Here is a 21,932-nt window from a genome sequence, read left to right as displayed (position 1 = left end):
CCCGTTGCAGCTTCGGCGACGCTTCAGTGCAACTACGACTGCCTCACTGATGCTTCATCCCAACTTCGGCGAGCCCCATCTGCTTCACTGGCTGTTGCAACTCATCACTGCAGCTCTGGCGCCCCTCGTGTCGCTTCATCGCAAAGCTGGCGAGCCCCCTCTGCTTCAGCTGCTGCACGCAGCTCCCGCCGGCAATGACAGCAGCACGTCCACGCGGGTGCTGCAGCCTGCAAGTTGCAGCCGGTTGCTGCAGGCAACTTGCTCCGACGAGGGCTGATGGCGGAGATGTGGGACGGCTTGCACCGACGAGTGTAATGGCGAAGTGGTGGACGGGCGGTGCATCCATACGAAGGTAGGAGATGTTAGATACAAAGGGGATCTCGCTTCATTGCTGGTAGGATAGAAAAAATGAACCATTCACTTGCGTTCACACTCGAGATAAGAGACTCTGCTAGCATGGTCCACAGGACGCGTGGCGTCCGTGCGACACGGCTGATTTTGGAAGAAATCAGTCGGATGATTTAGGTCGTTTTTCTTTTAACTTTTTTATTTCAATCTATCGGACAAGATAAGTTTTGACAAATTCAATTTTATTGGTCTTTGTTTTTTAGAAATTCAATGATCACCTTACAATTTTTTTTGCAAAAACGTCCAATATATTCATCTTCAATCATGTTAGTATAAGGAAAACTAGAAATGATAAAAATTATATCCAGATTCGAAGACCACCAAATGACGACTACAAGCACTGAAGCGAGCTGAAGGCGCGTCGCTGTCATTGCCCCTCCCTCATTGGAGCCGGACAAACATTGTTGTAGTAGAGAGTCGGAAAGTCGTCGTGCTAAGGCCCCATAGGACCAACACATCAGAACAGCAACCGCCAAAGATGAAGAGTGTAGATGAGAATTATCCAACCTAGAAACACACGGACAAAGACAAACAATGAATAGATCCGAGCAAATCCACCGAACACACACCTCCAATGATGCTAGACGCATTACCGGAACGTGGACTAGCCCGGGAGACCTTTATTCCATATTCAGGAAGCCGCCACCATCTCGCCTTCCTGAACAGAACACAAATAATAAAACTAGAATAAAGATCTAAAAACGGAGCCCTCCCACCGGAAGGGCCGAGATCCACTCCGCCTCCATGAGCCTAAGGCCATCCGAGAAAGGGCACACCAGTGATGGAGCCGACAGGGGGACTTGCAGTTTTAGTCTTTGAGAATTCAGTTAACTTGTCATGCTCATGTGTATGTTGTACGATTTATGTTTCGATGGATTAGATTTGTTTTTTTAACACAGTACATAGAGACTCAAGCACTTATAAACACACACATACATTCATCTATATGGACGCACACACATATTCTAACCCTACGAGAACCTCCGAGAAACTAAGCCGGCATATCATCTTGAGTTTTACGAAGTCACCGTAGGCACCTCGTCATCGACGGAAACGTCTCCTTTCAGTGAAAGCGTATCGCCATAAATCCAGAAATAAATCCAGAAATAATGCGAGCATCAAGACTTGAACCATGGTGGGCTAGGGATATTACTGTTCCTCTAATCATACAACCACATATTGGTTCTCCATCAATTATATTTGGTTGGTATACTAATTTGAGGGAGGGGCAGGTCCAAGGTCCTAGCGTGGTTGTTCCAGCGACGCTTGCTCCGGTCACCAATATGCATGGAGATCCTCCTACGAACAAGGGTAAAGCTAAGAAGGGGACTTGCTATTGGAAGTGTGCGGTTGATACACACGTGATAAAAGATTGCACGGTCCAGCATTATTGTTATATTTGTGATAAGATTGCTCATCTAAGATTGCGATGTACGGTCCTGAAACTTACTTAACCTAATGCTTTTGTCTCGGGGGTTGGAGCAGAAGAGACATATATTTCTCAATTGCCTGATTGTATTGTGAAGGACCACTTGGCATCGACTCAATCTCCTATCGCTTGTGTTCGCGTTAGCGGGATCGTGCTTCCGGCTGCTGTTATCGAGAGACAGTTAGCAGTGGCGGAGCCAGGATTTTCGACATGGGTATGCGACGTAAAGATTTTTTTTCTTCACAACAATATAAAACATAAAAAAAGTTCATAATAATAACAATGAAACTTTAAATTATTCTTTGTAGCAACAATGTCTTCAATAATTTAGTTACATGGCAACAACAAGGAGAATAATAAATTGACTCTACGATCACACCCTTTTAGAGGCAAGAAATGATTGTTCATAATTCATAAATTTATATGCATTCTTTCTCTTGCACTTCTTCACAAGTTTTATAGTGAGACAATGTAAACATCACCCAAAGTTGACTGGGTACAACAATAGATTAATCAAAACAAATTAGGGAATGAAGAAAATCCTCTCTTCTTATTTTTTTTTGCGAAATTCTTTTCTTAAGTAATAATCAGAGAAATAAAGATTAAACAATCTTAGACTGGCAAAAAATAATCAGACGATGAGATAATTGGGCACGTCGTTGCAGGCGTACCCGCAAATTAATAGGCGCGCATGAGAATGATCGGCGGCGTGGCGGAGATGAGATGATGTGTTTGTTGCTTTAATAAATGTCTGATGCGAGCATGCAGCGCGGCATGCACTTTGATGCGGCGCAACGGCGATTGAATCAGCGGAATCATGAATTGAAAGCTCGAGGCGTGGTGGTTGGACTGCTCGGCTTCGTCAAATCGGCCACGTTAAAGGCTCCACAATGAAGCCAGTAGCATTAACTAGCAACGGTAGCATCCCAATATATAGGCCCAAGTGGCGCTGAACGTTCTTTTCTACATTTCTCTTTTCTCTAACAGCTTATGTACTGGATTTGTTTTGCAGAAAACGTTGGGTATGCATTGCATACCCTTGCATTAGCCTAGCTCCGCCCCTGACAGTTAGCAAGGAGATGCCTGGTTCAGAACCAATGGAAGTGGGAGGCTATACCACATGTGAAGGATGCTTACCTGGTTAGCTTTCCGTTGTCCACAGATTTGGACAGGGTGGACGGTATTCAGATGAATGTACCATCGATTAATGCTCAGTTGACAATTTGTGCATGGAAGTTATTGGTTCTCAATCCAGCAAATCTCGTAGTAGAGGACCTAAGCTAGACGTATTGGAGCAATGTTAACATGGACACATGACTTACCCAGGTTCGGATTTCTCGAACAGATAATACCCTATGTCCTGCTTTTGATTATATTAATACGGATGATAGTACAGAGTACACGTACCTACCAAGAGATTGTTGTATCTAATTATATAATCGTCTATTGTCTAGCCTCGCCTCGCCTTATATAATTTACAAGAGGCCTAGGGTTTAGAGGAGTCCTTGTCTTGTGTGCCAAGTCTTGTGGAATCTCCCTTGTATGCATCATGGGCTTCCCGAAGTGACCTATTAGTGAACCGCCATGCGGGTGCTCGGCTTGACCCAGCTGGTCGGGATACGAATGTGACAGCGTGAGACCGACGCTTCAGAAGATTCCCCTTGAATTCTTTATCGTCGTGTGATTTGTTTGGTTGTCGTAGTCATCATCGCATCATGCGCATCATCCGCATTGCACCAGCACTCTGTTGCCGTCAGTTTTCAAAAACTGCATCCGTTATTAGTTGTTGGTTCTCTTCGTTATCGCCGTTGACCGTTTCAAGACCAACCACACACGCACGTGCGCACAGCAGCGTTAAAATATTATTTTTAAAAGCGTGTATAAATTATTCTCGGGTTGGGTTGAAACTTGGTGTGCGGTCTTAATGTAATATGCGTAGGCCGCGTGTCAATTTTCGTCGCAATCAGAACTTGTTTGGTACATGTACTGTTAAATATATAGCGGCACTATGGTCGGTTTAGTTATTGGATGTTTCGGTATTTTAAAACTCTTTCACGGGCCGCACTGTTTCCCTCTTATCCCTACATAGCCCATCTACATAGCCCACTAGACCCACCTATCCACTTCCTCCGCTCGTGCTCGTCGGATCGCGATCGGACGGACGAGGTCCAACCCCCCATAGACCAAATCCTATATAAGAACTACCCCCATCGAGGAGCTCTCTCACTCCACTAGGGTTTTCCCCTAGCCATTTTGCAGCCATCCCTCTAGAAAATCCCCAGCTGCTAGCTCCACCTCCTCTCTCCCCGAAATCCAATCTCAAGAAAGATCTGGACCATTGGATCTCCATCCAAAGGCCTAGATTTCTCTCAAATCCCCACCTACCGGACATGTCCGCGGTCAAACCGGACATGCCCGGGCGACCACAGAGCTAACCTATTTGATGTGGGTCAGCAGCCCGAGCCGGCTCACCCGAGGACCTCCCACCGGCTAGCCGAACCTCCCCAAAGTCGTCGGATCAGAGGAGCCGACGCGCCCCGACCAAACCTCGCCACTCCCTCGCCGGAGCACCACCGGCCAGCCACCGCCCGCTCCTCCCCGAGAAGTAGCCCCGTCGCGACCTTCAAGCGCCATGGCCGGAGCTCGCCGGAGCTCCCACGAGGCCGGTCGCTGCCGGGAATGGGGCGCCGGCGGCCGGATCCGTCCAGCCACACCGTCATGCACAACCGGCGGCCAACACGCCCCTCCCCCTCTACCGCAGCTCGCGCGGCGTTGCGCCATGACCTCGTCTCGGCCTCGGCTGCAGGAGGTCGGGGACGAGCCGTAACACCTCACCCGCATGGGCCGGCCTCCATCGCCTCGCGTCGGCCTGCTCCTCCGCGAGGCCAGCAGGCCCAGCCGCTCCCGTGCCCAAGGTAACCCCTGTCGCCCCTCTATAATGCGCTCTGTACGTCATTTAGCTAACTAACGCCCAACCCTGCTTCATCCTCGTAGAGAGAACCGACCCGATTCTTGTTTTCGTTTAACGAATTCGCGTAATTTTAGGAAAATGCATATTTTCAAACGCCCGTACTTTTAAAACCGTGCGTCGGATCGCGATAAATTATAGATGTAGAAAGTGTAGAATTTCCCATAGATCAATATTTTCGAACTCTCATGCATACTTGAAGTTGTTTAACGTTGTGTTTGCATTGGTTTGCATGCCGACGTGATAGAAACGGTTTAACTCGTAGCTAGTGATCCGTAGCTCCGTTGGAGATTAGCCATATATGTCAAAGGACTAGAACGACGAGTAGAATCACGTGAACCACTTTGTTTTACCGTAATAAATGTAAAATGTGATTTGGACAGATCTGGACAGATTACAAAGTTAACATATGGGGTCATCTCGGGGATGCTATATCTCATTTTCGGCCTCATTTAAAATGCCTAGATAGGTAGGTTTAATTGTGCTTCACCTCGAGCCATGTTTAACAACATTTAATATTGTCGTGTAAATAAACGGGAGCGTACTAAATATTTGAATGTGGAGTTTCGTCAAAATGCAACTCGTTGCATATTGAGCTTCACTTAATGTGTAGTGTTTGATTGTTGTGAAATTGCCGTGTGATACGTCTCCAATGTATCTATAATTTTTGATGGTTCCATGCTATTATCTTGTCAAACTTTGGATGTTTTGTATGCCTTTTATATCTTTTTTGGGACTAACTTATTAACTCAGTGCCAAGTGCGAGTTCCTGTTTTTCCGTGTTTTTGACCCTTTTCAGAGGAGAATATTAAAAGGAGTCCAAATGGAATAAAACCTTCGAAATGATTTCTTCCGGAACAGAAGATACGCAGGGAGCTTGAGAACCAAGGCAGAGGGCACCAGGGGAGGCCACAAGCCCCCTAGGCGCGGCCAGGGGCCACGCCTAGCAGGCTTGTGGGCCCCGAGTGGCTCCTCTGCCCAACTTCTTCCGCCTAAAAATCCTCGAAAAATCCAAAACCACGGGAGAGATCCACGAAAATACTTTTTCGCCGCCGCAAGCTTCTGTCTCCGCAAGATCCCATCTGGGGCACGTTCTGGTGCGTGATAACCCAAAAGTATAGGGGATCAATTGTAGACTTTCTCGATAAGTAAGAGTGTCGAACCCAACGAGGAGCTAAAGGTAGGACAAATATTCCCTCAAGTTCTACCGACCACCGATACAACTCTACGCACACTTTACATTCGCTTTACCAAGAACAAGTATGAAACTAGAAGTACTTTGTAGGAGTGATAGGATAGGTTTGCAAGAAAAGAAAGAACACCTAAATAAAAACTAGGGGCTGGTTAGATAAAGACACAATTACGTTAGTTTAGCGAGTGTGGAAAAGTGGTAGTAGGAGTTGCGGAATTGTCCCTAAGCAATTGACTACGTTACTAGACCGATAGCAAGTTTTATGTGGGATAGGCCACTGCTAGCATGGCATCCCTTACTTCGAATTCTATGCACTTATGATTGGAACTATTAGCAAGCATACGCAACTAATAACATTGATTAAGGTAAGACCCAACCATAGCAATAAGATATATTGGCCCCCTTCAATCCCGTATGCATAAATTTCTATGCTAGGCTGAAGCTTCTGTCACCCTTGCCCTCCAATACATAGTCCTATTAACATACTACTAACCCTATGGTGTGATCCACGCGCGCGCTCATATGATGGGCACCAAAGCACAGCAACATAACCACAAGCAAATTAAAGCAATCATGGCAATTCATCAATCACCGATAGGACGACGAAAATCTACTCAGACATCATAGGATGGCAACACATCATTGGATAATAATATGAAGCATAAAGCACCATGTTGAAGTAGAGGGTACAGCAGGTTGTGGGAGAGTGGACCGCTGAATATAGATGGGGGAAGGTGATGGAGGTGTTGGTGAAGATGACGGAGGTGTTGGTGTAGATCGCCGTCACACGATGATGTCCTGGGCGGCGTTCCGGCGCCGCCGAGAGAGAGGGGGAGAGAGCCCCCCTACTTCTTCTTCTTCCTTGACCTCTTCCCTAGATGGGAGAAGGGTTTCCCCTCTGGTCCATGGTCTCCATGGCGGCGGAGGGGCGAGATCCCCTCCGAGATTGGATCTCTCTCTCTCTCTCTCTCTTTGTCCTTTTGTTTCAGTGCTCCCAGATTCTGCCTTTCACCGTTTCTTTAATTTTTGGAGATCCGTAACTCCGATTGGGCTGAAATTTTAACACGATTTTATTCCGGATAATATCTTTCTTGCGGCGAAAGAAGTGCCCCAACCGCCTTAGGGATTGGTCACAAGCCTGCCAGGAACGGCCCCACCCCCAAGTCGCGGCTAGGGGGCTTGTGACCCCCTCGGGCATCGTTTCGCGTTGATTCTTCTTCCCAAAAATCATAAATACTCCAAAAAAATATCCCCGTAGGTTTTTTATTGAGTTTGGACTTCGTTTGGTATGGATAATCTGCGAAACAAAAAACATGCAACAAACAGGAACTGGCACTGGGCACTGGATCAATATGTTAGTCCCAAAAATAGTATAAAAAGTTGCCAAAAGTATATGAAAGTTGTAGAATATTGGCATGAAACAATCAAAAATTATAGATACGACGGAGACATATCAGCATCCCCAAGCTTAATTCCTGCTCGTCCTCGAGTAGTTAAATGATAAAAAAGATAATTTTTAATGTGGAATGCTACCTAGCATAATCTTGATCATATAATCTAATCATGGCATTAATACTAAAACACAAGTGATTCGAAGGAATAGTCTACTATTTGACATAAAGACAATAATATTTCAAGTACACTAACAAAGCAATCATGTCTTCTCAAAATATCATGGCCAAAGAAAGTTATCCCTACAAAATCATATAGTCTAGCTATGCTCCATCTTCCCCACACAATGTATTTAAATCATGCACAACCCCGGTTTTAGCCAAGCAATTGTTTCATACTTTTGTGTTCTCAAACTTTTTCAACTTTCACGCAATACATGAGCGTGAGCCATGGACATAGCCCTATAGGTGGAATAGAATATGGTGGTTGTGGAGAAGACAAAAAGGAGGAGATATTCTCACATCAACTAGGCGTATCAACGGGCTATGGAGATGCCCATCAATAGATATCAATGTGAGTGAGTAGGGATTGCCATGCAACAGATGCACAAGAGCTATAAGTGTATGAAAGATCAAAAAGAAACAAGTGGGTGTGCATCCAACTCGCTTGCTCACGAAGACCTAGGGCAATTTGAGGAAACCCATCATTGGAATATACAAGCCAAGTTCTATAATGAAAATTTCCCACTAGTATATGAAAGTGACAACATAGGAGACTCTCTATCATGAAGATCATGGTGCTACTTTGAAGCACAAGTGTGGTAAAGGATAGTAGCATTGTCCCTTCTCTCTTTTCTCTCATTTTTTTATTATTATTTTTTCCCTCTTTTTTTGGTGGGCTTCTTTGGCCTCTTTTTTTATTTGGGTTCATTGGCCTCTTTCATTACTTCCTCACATGGGACAATGCTCTAATAATGATGATCATCACACTTTTATTTACTTACAACTCGATATTTAGAACAAAATATGATTCTATATGAATGCCTCTGGCGGTGTACCGGCATGTGCAATAATCTAGCGTAGAAATGACATCAAAAAAGGACAAGCCATGAAAACATCATGCTAGCTATCTTACGATCATGCAAAGCAATATGACAATGATGGTGCGTGTCATAATAAACGGAACGATGGAAGTTGCATGGCAATATATCTCGGAATGGCTATGGAAATGCCATAAGAGGTAGGTATGGTGGCTGTTTTGAGGATGGGTATATGGTGGGTGTAATTCACCCGCGAAAGTTGCGCGGTACTAGAGAGGCTAGCAATGGTGGAAGGGTGAGAGTGTGTATAATCCATGGACTCAACATTAGTCATTAAGAACTCACATACTTATTGCAAATGTCTATTAGTCATCGAAACAAGGTACTACACATGCTCCTAAGGGAAGGATTGGTAGGAGTTAACCATCGCGCGACCCCGACTTCCACACAAAGGATGACAATCAATAAATAAATCATGCTCCGACTTCATCACATAACGGTTCACCATACGTGCATACTACGGGAATCACAAACCTTAACACAAGTATTTCTACGAATACACAATTACTCACTAGCATGACTCTAATGTCACATATTCATGTCGCAAAACTATTGCAAGGAATCAAACATATCATATTCAATGATCTACAAGTTTTATGTAGGATTTTATGACTAACTATGTGAATGACCAACTCCTGTCAACTCTCTAAATAGGTATAAGTGATGCATGAGAGTTTAATTCTTTCTACAAAAGATATGCCCCGCTCAAACAAATATAAGTGAAGCACAAGAGCATTCTACAAATGACGGTTTTCTATGTGTAGGGAAACAGGCAATCCAAACTTCAAATGATATAAGTGAAGCACATGAAGCATTCTATAAATCCAAGGACTATCTCATACCAGCATGGTGCATAAAAGAAAAAGGAAAAATAAACACAAAAGACGCTCCAAGCATTTGCACATATCATGTGACGAATAAAAATATAGCTCCGAGTAAAATTACCGATAGATTGTAGACGAAAGAGGGGATGCCTTCCGGGGCATCCCAAAGATTAGACGCTTGAATCTTCCATGAATATTACCTTGGGGTGCCTTGGGCATCCCCAAGCTTGGGCTCTTGCCTCTCCTTATTTCTTCAACCATCGTGGTTTCACCAAAAACTTGGAAACTTCAATCACACAAAACTCAACAAAACCTTCGTGAGATCCGTTAGTATAATAAAGTAAATCACCACTTTAAGTACTGTTGTGAACTCATTCCAAATTCATATTAGCATTATATCTATTGTAATACAACTTCACCATGGTTCATACCCCCCGGTACTACCCATAGATTCATCAAAATAAGAAAACAATGCATAGAAAACAGAATTTGTCAAAAACAGAACAGTCTGTAGTAATCTGAACTTATACCATAATTATGATAATCCAAAAATTCTGAACAATTATGACCATTAGGGAAATTTTAATATGAATCAGTAGCAAAAAGAATCAACTCAAAATCTCTTTCTGGATAGGAACTAAAAATAATTTTGTGCGCACAAAGTTTCTGTCTTTTTTAGCATGATCAAACAACTATCACCCAAACTAATCATAAAGGCTTTACTTGGCACATTATTTTTATAATACAATGGAATTATACAAGGGGATAATTATTTTTGCGAGAAACTTCCATGACAAATTCTACATTGTTTCCATGAGCATGAACACAAGTGTTGAAGGTCGACCCTCACTTCCGCAATGCATCACCTTTCAATCGCTTCTCTTTTTGGAAAAATTTTAAGTTCCCCTCTATATTTTTTTTTGTTTTTAAACTATATAAAAGCACTCAACAGAAATAAATGACTCTCTAAAACTTCCGGGTTGTCTCCCAGGCAACGCTTTCTTTAAAGCCATTAAGCTAGGCATAAAGTGCTCAAGTAATGGATCCACCAGGATCCCAAGGTATATCAAAGCCAATTTTAATTAACAATGATTTGTAATGTAGTAGTGAGCACAAGGTAACATTTATCATGCAATGACGAAGTATCACTACAAGAAATTTGTTAATCCATGACGGATTTCTCATGACGTCTCCTTTAACCGTCATGGAAACTATCATCGATCAGAAATGTGCAAATGGGATCCAAAATGATAGTCCTTTTATGACAGACATCGAGAGACCGTCACGAAAACCGTCATGTATCAACCAACCAGGCCTAGTCGGACCGGGCCTTTTTTTCTTTATTTGTATTTGACCGTCACGGATGACTCTCTCAGATGTGTAGGTATATGGGGCTCACATGTCGATAGGAGAAAAAGAGAGACCAAAACTAATAGAGCGGGGCGGGGGCTCAAAATTTAAGTGGTGAGCGCGGGGGCTCAAAATTTTCGAGACTTACCATTTAACCCTAATTCCCCTTCCACTTATCCATTCTCCTCCCGTATCAACCATGAGCCGCCACCGCTCTATGAGAGAGAGAGAGTCGTCGGCCTGTTCCCTGAGAGGAAAAGCTCGCCGCCGGCACCGACCGGGCGCCCTCGCCGTGACAGGTGAGAACCGGGCGCGTTTCTAGCTGCTTGCTCCGACCGCGGCAGCCAACACCTCCGCCCCGCCGCCGCCTGCTCCAGCCCCTCCGACCTCAGCCGCCGACCCCGCCGCCCCGCCGCCGCCTGCTCCAGCCCCTCCGACCGCAACCGCCGAGACCGCCACCTGGCCGATTCCTCCTCCTCCAGCCCCAGGACTCGTGTCCCAGGTCTCCCATCCCCCCTCCTTTTCCTCATCAGCCACAGGACTCGGGGCCAAAGAGGCGGAAGCTGAAGGAGGCGGGGTTCCACACCTCCGCTTAGTACAAAATCCAGGCCAACGTTGCCGACCTACGCCTCCGCTTCGTCCAGGTCTGCACTCCCACACGCAAGTGTTCTAATATTTTTCAGTGCTAGTACTAGTTAGTTGCTATGAATTGTGGACATAGTTAGTTAGTTGGCCTCTTAACCTCCGGAAAGCCGGGGTTTTGGGCAATTTTCGGCTGCAAGACCGTAGAAGAAATCTACCAATCTGAACTCTCACGTGCTTATGTTTGCTGAAATATGTTTAATGTACTGTTAAGCCGGTAATTTCCTGGTAATTTGTTCTGAACTGTTTACCTCTGTTTTAAGGTTCACGAAGCTACTGATTTCCGAAAGAGTGATGCTGCTGGCGAGATTCTGAGAGGTAATTTTGTTTATTTCTTCAATCCCGAGCAGCGATTTTTGGAAATCGATTTCCTCAATCCCCATCGATTTCTGGATGCTGATACTTTGGAAATTGTCCATGAGGAGTTTGATGTTGTCCAGATGCAAGTGTCGTACATCGCCGGTTTTCTTGCTTTCAGAGAGGTATTGCGCACAATATCCGCTTCTTTTCGTGATTTTGTTTGGAACCGAGAAAACCAAGACGCGTGCAGTGTATCCGTGGCAGCCACTTTAATTGGACCTCAACAGTTTAATTTGCTTTGACAGTAAATAAGATAAAGTTCTTGGACTACTGTTGTGTCACTGAACAATCTTGTCTTACTTGCATCAACGAGACAAAGTTTATTACGCCTGGACAGTAGCCCCAAATGTGCAAATCAGGCTGAAAAAAATCTGATTTAATCAGTGTTATTTTTTACGTGCTCGACATGCCTTCGGCTTATTGTTATCTCTAGAGTTATATGTGAGTCTAGTATTGGCAGGGCAATGTCTATTATAAAACATAGGAGAGGTAATCGTGATTGACTTTGCTTCCTTGTTTGGTTGCAAACATCTGTGATCATTTATCTTTCTTGTATTCTTTCAGTTTAGGTACCTGCATGTATCATGTGTAAAGAAACAATCTTCTTGTGCAGGCCCCCATTCTTCTTGGTCTCCTAGAGAAGATGAAGATCAATGCTCATCATTTCTACCCTCAGGTAGAAATAAAATTATCCTTTGTGGTGCTTGCAACTCCACTAACCTTAGATTTGGTTGTGTGTATTTGGTGAACGACACTTATTTAAAACATGATGTTCTGTGTAGAATTTCTGTTAGCAAATAGGAACTTCCATAGAAGAAAAAATTGCAAGCATGCTTAAGTTAGATGATATCACTTGCGCAAATGTACGCATAAGGAAATAGGAACTAGATGTAAAGATTCTTTGTCGTGCAAACAGAAATACTGAGGATATATTCTGAGGTATCTCATGACATTGTGTGTTTTATTTCCTGTTGGTGTGCCTGTGATGATGAGAACAAACAGTACATGACTATGCAGGCACAAAATTCGTTTTGGATTAAAATCTGGTGTTACAATACATCTTGTTATGTTATGCATATTTGTGGCAAGCTGACCTAGCTGTAGTCAATATATGTGAATGGGTATCCTCTAATAAATGTATGTTCAGCAGGTTTTGGTTTAGCATGTCATCTCGGTGTCCTTGCAGACCTGCCAACCATCGGATAGTGGGTTATTTCTCCCGTATTCTTCTCTTTTTATGAATCTAACATTCTTAATGTACAAATGTGCTTCACCAAATTTTAAGAAATCTTGATGGTTAACACTTTAACTTGAGAAGATATTTTCATAAGCAAGTTTAGTTTCTTCCTGTGCTTGGTTCTATTAGCTTATTCTGAATCTGAAAATGACATGACAAACCACTCAAATGGTGTCAATGTGTGTGTAAATGTGTTATTGAGTTTTCTTAAAGATGAGTGCACAAGTCACCATTTTTACAGTCTCTTTCTTCTTCAAGGAGACTCTGTTCTGTATATGCATCTAATCAAATGTTTTCCAAGTTGCTTAAGCCATGAAATAAATTAAATCTGTAGTTCTTGCGCAAGTTGATCCAGGTTTGCTACGCATGCTCAAGCCTTGTTTACAAATATACTGTTATATTTCATTATTGCTTCATGTAATTAATATTACTCCCTCCGTTCCTTTGGGAGCTGTTTGTTATGAAGTGTAATTCTTTGTGTTTTGGATTCTTTGCAGGCTTGGCAGTTAGTTCGTGTTACTATCGACCGAGGCTTTTTAGCAGGAATTACTTGGAATTACTTGGCTCTGGAAAGCTTTCTGGAAGTGATGGTGTAGTGTTGGAGATTAAAATCATGTAGTACTGCAGTTTCAATGATGTTATGTTACTTGATTTTTATTAAATGTTTATGCTTATAGCACCTTGTAAATATGCTTGTGATGTTTTGATACTAATTTTGCTTTTTGAAATCAGACCAGATTGTTGCAAATTTGTATTGTCTTGTTAAATGAATATAATTACATGTCCTGTTGTAAATTATGATGTATTGAGAAGATAATCTGGGGTGAAAAGAAGGGCTAATTGGTTGGACTAGAATGAAATTATTGGGGCAAAACCTAATTGGGTTGGATACTACATAGGCCATGCTGGCCTCCACGCCAGACCCACGTAGATGCCATCTTAGCTCCACGTTACATCCATGTCATGTAAATCGGTGACGTATTGTTCCGTCATATCCTATTTTGGGCCAGGCGGGCTTGGGGAAAATCCATTATGGTCAAGAATCGTCAAGGAAGGTGCTATATCAAATTATGACGCGATATGCGTGACGGATTTCAAATCTGTCATGCATGGGCATGCATGACAGTTTTGGGATGATCCACGACGGACAGGGACCGTCACGGATTAACAGATTTCTTGTAGTGTCTAACTCTCTTCCTATGCATTGGCATGTCATAAAAGAACAATTCATGCACATCACACTACTAGGAAAAGGCATGCTAGTGGCACACCTGTTTTGGCTACTAATGGCACACTATAGGTGCGCCACTAGCATCATGCCATTAGTATCTGGTATACTAATGGCGCACGAGGTAGTGCGCCATTAGTATAGCTCATGGTGCGCCATTAGTATGCCTCCCAGGTGCGCCATTAGTATGCCTCCCAGGTGCGCCATTAGTATGCCTCTCAGGTGTGCCATTAGTGTGCCTTCCAGGTGCGCCATTAGTATGCCTCCTAGGTGCGCCATTAGTATGCCTCCCAAGTGCTAGCATACTTACTTACTAGCATACTTCATCTATTCATTTTTCAGAAATTCAGAGTAAGGACACCAAATAGCTCTGCATCTTAGGCAATGTCTAAAAATCCATGCACATGGATAACTATCAAGGAGAATGCAATGCTGAAAAGAATGTGCTACAGAACACAAAATTGTGATGTCCAATGGTAAAGCCATGTTCTTAACGCATCACATTAGTTCTGTATCCTACTGGCTAAGCTTTAGATATATAGAAAATTGACAAATACTTGGATGATGATAGCAGCAATCACCTTTTCTCTGTACATGTTCCTCAGTCTCCCGGCCTCTGCGTCCATGGGCTGATCAAGGCTCTTCTCCAGCTCCCACATCGCCCCCTTGCCCGTGTCCTCATTCGTCGAAACGGTCCCCATGAGGTTCAGACTTCAGACCAGACAACCAACAGCAGAAGTATATCACAAACTGCAGGCATCAAGAGAGTCAAAACCAGCTCAGTCCAACCGTATTTGTCTTTCCCTCTTAATACATACAAACTCCAACATTAAAATTGCTTCAATATGAGTCCAGAGAACCTATTATAATTCAGTCTAAACACAGAAGCTCGGGCACAGTAAAGAAGTAGGCAGAACTACAGAAATTGGATACCGAGTGAAGTAAAACTAGAAGAAAAGGAATTCATTTACACGCGGAATTAGGCCTGGGAAGCATCAATTCAAGCACAAAGGGTTTGGTCAGGGGTTACTGCCTCCAGAAGCTTTTCAAAAGTAAGAAGAAGATAAAAGCTCGAGCAACGCTATGTATTTTCCCAAACGAAAAGACACCCGGACTAGTCCATTGCTACGATCCAAAGCAAGCACACACGTAAAGATTATCAACAGAAATCAATCGAATTCATGGTAATTACTCCTCCGTAAAGAAATATAAAAGCGTTTAGATCACTACTTTAGTGATCTAAATTATTTTATACTTCTTTACAGAGGGAGTACATCTCTATACAAAGCAAAGCAGGATCCAGTAAATCAATTCAATAAAAACCTGGAGCTTTCATCGAGCACAAGACCGCTGAACTGTGGCATCAGCGATGCTTGGATTCTGCAAAATGAAAGAGGGCAGGTTGCATCATGAACGTGTTAAACATGTACGTGCTTCAACTGTCGATACGATGAAATCGACTGGCAATCAGCTAACTGCATCAGGAACTAAGGAGAAGTCACAGTTGATATGCCCTGTTGAACAACAAACACAGCGAGATTGATATGCGTGTACGAGGCCACTACCGACCCACATAAGCTGTCTCTAGATGGCCGCGAGCATGGTTCCACACCACTGATTCAGGCGCATGACCGCTGCTGATATTATCTAGTGAAATATGTAGCGCTATCAGTGAGGCAGGTCGCTACAACTAACTAATCTTGCCTCGACTCGCCAGTGGAACAGGCACGACCCCGGAGGCATTCCGTCGAACACCCTGTCCGCCCAGCGCCACCGGTGGCATTAGGCGAAAGCACGCGGCCTTGCCGCGAAAACAGAGGAAAAAACAAACAACGGGAGGGTATGCGGGGCCGCGTACCCGTTACCGGAGTAGGAGTCGTTTCCGTTGCTGGAGTCGGCGGCTGCGGCGGCGGCGAAGGAGGCGCCCGAGGGCGCGGCGGTAAAGGAGGCGCGCGGGGGCACGATGGCGAGGGAGAGGAGGGGCTCCCGACGCTGGAGCAGCGCCGACGAGGAGGAGGCGGTGGTATGGGGCGAGGGGAGGCGGAGGAGGGAGGAGGGGGACACGCCGGAGGCGGCCGCCATGGTGGCCGGGGAGGGGGTGAGGAGGACGGGAATTCCTTCACGAAATCCACGCGAGCGAGCGAGCGAGAGATATTTTTTGAACCGGACGAAGAAGCACCGGAGTAGTTTTGCAAAAAACAAAAATTATAGTAGTGGCGCACCACCCACAGATGCGCCATTAGTAACCCTGGTTACTAATGGCGCACCAGCTGGTGGTACGCCATTAGTACTTTTGCAAAAAAAATCAATTATAGTAGTGGCGCACCACCTACAGATGCGCCATTGGTAACCCTGGTTACTAATGGCGCACCAGCTGGTGGTGCGCCATTAGTAGTTTTGCAAAAAAAAAAATAGTAGTGGCACACCGAGTGTGTGGTGCGCCATTAGTGTCCATCACACTAATGACACACCTGCACATGGTGCGTCACTACTATATAGTAGTGGTGCACTACTTGTTTGGTACGCCATTAGTGTCTATATCATCTATAGCCCTTTTCCTAGTAGTGTCAAGTAAAGGCCAATACATAGCATAAGCAGTTTCTTGCAATTTTATCGTATTGGAAACATAGAGAGGTGGAGATGTAGTTCCTCTCTCATAATAATTGCAAGTAGGAGCAGCAAGTACATGCATATTATATTCATCAAAATCATCATGTGTGATAGTAGAAGGCAACCCATCTCATGGAATCCCTAATAAGAGCAAACTTCTCCGATATAGTCTAGTTGGGAGAGTTCAAAAAGATAATAGGACTATCATAAGTGGGTGCGATAGCAACAATTTCATGTTTAACATAAGGAACTATAGGAAGTTCATCTTCATAAGCATCATTCATATTGGCATCATGGCCACAAGCATAGCAAGCATCAAGTTAATCAGAACGGGATATTTCAAATGAATCCAAGGGATCATAGGAATCAACATAGCATTCATCCTTCGGTAAGAACGAAGGGAAATTAAACAATGTATGAGTTGAAGAGTTACTCTCATTAGAAGGTGGGCACGGGTAGCTAGTCCTCTCTTCCTCCTTTTATTCTTCACTCTCCTCGTCATCTTTTTCATCTAATGAGCTCACAGTTTTAGCATTTCCTTCTTCCATAGTTTCCTGCAAAATATTAGTCTCTTCTTGGGCAGCGTAGAATTTCTCCACAAATCGATAAATATGGGCATTATATTCATAATGTGTATAACAATAATGAAGCATAACCAAATTTTCAGATCGGTAAGCAGCATCATCATTATCATCACACCCTTTAAATAGAGCTTCAATTTCATAAGCACCCATAAAAGCAACAAACGCTTCTAATTGTTCCATATCATAGTAATCATATATACCATTAGCATAAGAAACCAAGGTTTCATTAGCATTAAATTTGCAAGAAAAGGGAAGGTGTTTAGCCTTCATCCTAGAGCAACAAATAATATCATATCTCGAGCATAGCTCCCAGGCAATAATACCTAAAGTATTCACATTGATCCAACGTGTATCCCATTATATAATTTAATGGGGTTTTCTCAGCATTATTAAACAAGTGCATAATATTTTCCACATAACGCGCATCGAGGTTTTTAGGAGGTTCCCCAACTCCATGAGTAGCAAGTACACCTAATTTTTTTGGTATTTAGTGTTCCATATCCATAACTAAAGATAGAGAACAACTTAGAACAGCAAATAAATCTACTTAGTGATAAAGCAAACAAGCACACACGAGAATATTCACCCCACGCTATTGCTCCCCGGCAACGGCCCCAGAAAAAGGTCTTGATAACCCACAAGTATAGGGGATCAATTGTAGACTTTCTCGATAAGTAAGAGTGTCGAACCCAACGAGGAGCTAAAGGTAGGACAAATATTCCCTCAAGTTCTATCAACCACCGATACAACTCTACACACACTTTACGTTCGCTTTACCAAGAACAAGTATGAAACTAGAAGTACTTTGTAGGAGTGATAGGATAGGTTTGCAAGAAAAGAAAGAACACGTAAATAAAACTAGGGGCTGGTTAGATAAAGAAACAATTACGTTAGTTTAACGAGTGTGTAAAAGTGGTGGTAGGAGTTGCGGAATTGTCCCTAAGCAATTGACTACGTTACTAGACCGATGGCAAGTTTTATGTGGGAGAGGCCACTACTAGCATGTCATCCCTTACTTGGAATTCTATGCACTTATGATTGGAACTATTAGCAAGAATCCGCAACTACTAACGTTCATTAAGGTAAAACCCAACCATAGCAATAAGATATATTGGTCCCCCTTCAATCCCGTATCCATCAATTTCTATGCTAGGCGGAAGCTTCTGTCACGCTTACCCTCCAATACATAGTCCTATTAACATACTACTAACCCTATGGTGTGATCCAGGCGCACGCTCATATGATGGGCACCAAAGGACAGCAACATAACCACAAGCAAATTAAACAAATCATAGCAAGTCATCAATCACCGATAGGACGACGAAAATCTACTCAGACATCATAGGATGGCAACACATCATTGGATAATAATATGAAGCATAAAGCACCATGTTCAAGTAGAGGGTACAGCGGGTTGCGGGAGAGTGGACCGCTGAATATAGATGGGGGAAGGTGATGGAGGTGTTGGTGAAGATGACGGAGGTGTTGGTGTAGATCGCCGTCACACGATGATGTCCCGGGCGGCGTTCCGGCGCCGCCGTGAGAGAGGGGGAGAGATCCCCCCTTCTTCTTCTTCCTTGACCTCCTCCCTAGATGGGAGAAGGGTTTCCCCTCTGGTCCATGGTCTCCATGGCGACGGAGGGGCGAGATCCCCTCCGAGATTGGATCTCTCTCTCTCTGTGTCCTTCTATTTGTGCACTCCCAGATTCTGCCTTTCACCGTTTCTTAAATTTCCGGAGATCCGTAACTCCGATTGGCCTGACATTTGAACACGATTTTCTTCCGGATATTATCTTTCTTGCGGCGAAAGAAGGGCCCCAACCGCCTTAGGGATTGGTGAAAAGCCTGCCGAGCGCGGCCCCACCCCCAGACCGCGGCTAGGGGGCTTGTGACCCACTCGGGCATCGTTTCGCGTTGATTCTTCTTCCCAAAAATCATAAATATTCCAAAAAATTCCCATAGGTTTTTTATTGCGTTTGGACTTCATTTGGTATGGATAATCTGCAAAACAAAAAACATGCAACAAACAGGAACTGGCACTGGGCACTGGATCAATATGTTAGTCCCAAAAATAGTATAAAAAGTTGCCAAAAGTATATGAAAGTTGTAGAATATTGGCATGAAACAATCAAAAATTATAGATACGACGGAGACGTAGCAGTGCCCTGCCGGAGGGGGGATTCGGATACAGAGGGCTTCTTCATCAACACCATTGCCTCTCCGATGATGCATGAGTAGTTCACCATAGACCTTCGGGTCCATAGCTAGTAGCTAGATGGCTTCTTGTCTCTCTTGGATCTTCAATACAAAGTTCTCCATGATCTTCATGGAGATCTATCCGATGTAATCTTCTTTTGTGGTGTGTTTGTCGAGATCCGATGAATTGTGGATTTATGATCAGATTATCTATGAATCGTATTTGAGTTTCTTCTGATCTCTTATATGCATGATTTCATATCCTTGTAATTCTCTTCGAGTTGTGGGTTTTGTTTGGACAACTTGATCTATGATTCTTGCAATGTGAGAAGTGCTTGGTTTTGGGTTCATACCGTGCGGTGACCTCACCTAGTGACAGAAGGGGTAGCGAGGCACGCATCGTGTTGTTGCCATCAAGGGTAAAAGATGGGGTTTATATCTATTGCATGAATTTATCCCTCTACATCATGTCATCTTGCTTAAGGCGTTACTCTGTTCGTCATGAACTCAATACACTAGATGCATGCTGGATAGCGGTCGATGTGTGGAGTAATGGTAGTAGATGCAGAAAGTATCGGTTTTTTACTTGTCTCGGACGTGATGCCTATGTGTATGATCATTGCCTTAGATATCGTCATGACTTTGCGCGGTTCTATCAATTGCTCGACGGTTATTCATTCACCAACCGTGATATTTGCTATTTTGAGAGAAGCCTCTAGTGAAAACTATGGCCCCCGGGTCTACTTCACATCATATTTTCAGCCCTACACTTTTACTTTGTTTCACTTTCCGCCTTCAGATCTCACCTTGCAATCAATCGTGAAGGGTTTGACAACCCCTTTGTAGCGTTGGGTACAAGTTTGCTGTTTTTGCGCAGGTACGTTGGTGCCTCATCTTGATGCTCCTACTGGATTGATACCTTGGTTCTCAAACTGAGGGAAATACTCACTGCTACTATGCTGCATCACCCTTTCCTCTTCAAGGGAAAAAACCAACGCAAGCTCAAGACGTAGCAAGAAGAATTTCTCGCGCCGTTGCCGGGCAGCATCAAGTGAAGCTTATCCAAGTAAGTGTCGCAAACTCATCTCTTGCATTTACTCTTTTTGCCTCTCGTTTTCCTCTCCCCCACTTCTGAAAAACAAAAATTTACAAAAATATTTGCCTTTTTTGTTCGCCCTTTTCTTTCGCTTGCTTTCTGTTCTCTTGTGTGCTTGTGTGCTTGCTGAAGTCACCATGACTGAAAACACCAAACTTTGTGACTTCTCAAATACCAACAATAATGATTTTATTAGTACTCCGATTGCTCCCGGCACTAGTGAGGAATCATATGAAATCAATGCTGCTTTGCTAAATCTTGTTATGAAAGAGAAATTCTCCGGCCTTCCTAGTGAAGATGCCGCATCCCATCTTAATACCTTCATTGAGTTATGCGATATGAAAAATAAGAAAGATGTGGATAATGATGTGATTAAATTGAAGCTATTTCCGTTCTCAATGCGAGATCGAGCAAAAACTTGGTTTTCATCTTTTCCCAAAAATAGTATTGATTCTTGAACAAGTGCAAATATGCTTACATATCCAAGTATTTTCCGCCGGCTAAGATTATCTCTCTCTGTAATGATATCATGAATTTTAAGAAACTTGATCATGAACATGTTGCATAACCTTGGGAGAGAATGAAATTGATTATTAGAAATTGTCCTGCTCATGGTTTGAGTCTTTGGATGATTACACAAATCTTCTACGCTGGTTTGAATTTTGCTTCTAGAAATCTCTTGGACTCTGCCTCCGGTGGAACTTTCATGGAAATCACATTGGGAGAAGCCAAAAAACTCCTAGACAATATCATGACAAACTATTCTCAGTGGCACACTGAAAGGTCACCTACTAGTAAAAAAGTGCATGCTATAGAATAAATTAAGTCGTTGAGTGCTAAGATGGATGAGTTAATGAAATTGTTTGCTAGTAAAGGTGCTCCTTTAGATCCAAATGATATGCCCTTGTCTTCCTTGATTGAGAGTAGCAATGAAAGCTTGGATGTTAATTTTATTGGTAGGAATAATTTTGGCCACAACAATGCTTTTAGAGGAAACTATATTCCTAGGCCTTTCCCTAGTAATCCCTCTAATAACTTTGGTAACTCCTACAACAATGCTCACGGAAATTACAATAAATTACCCTCTGATCTAGAGAGTAATATTAAAGAGTTTATCAACTCGCAAAAAAATTTCAATGCGTCCATAGAAGAAAAACTACTCAAAATTGATGATTTGGCTAGGAGCGTTGATAGAATGTCTCTTGATATTGATGCTTGGAAAGTGAGATGTGCTCCTCCCAAGATCAATATGGATGAAACTTTGAAAGCTATGTGTGTTTCCATGAATGAGAGTAAAGAAAGAACCGCCCAAATTCG

General features: G+C 43.4%; 1 pseudogene; it reads left to right on the top strand.

The window, feature by feature from the left end:
* The first annotated feature begins 4,676 nt into the window (after positions 1-4,676).
* On the top strand, positions 4,677-13,696 carry LOC123441825 (annotated as a pseudogene).
* The last annotated feature ends 8,236 nt before the right edge of the window (positions 13,697-21,932 follow it).

Source organism: Hordeum vulgare, chromosome 3H (genome assembly GCF_904849725.1).
Source record: "Hordeum vulgare subsp. vulgare chromosome 3H, MorexV3_pseudomolecules_assembly, whole genome shotgun sequence".
NCBI lineage: Eukaryota > Viridiplantae > Streptophyta > Magnoliopsida > Poales > Poaceae > Hordeum > Hordeum vulgare.
The sequence above is the reverse complement of the archived record's forward strand: the minus strand, read 5'-3'. Positions and strand labels throughout refer to the sequence as shown.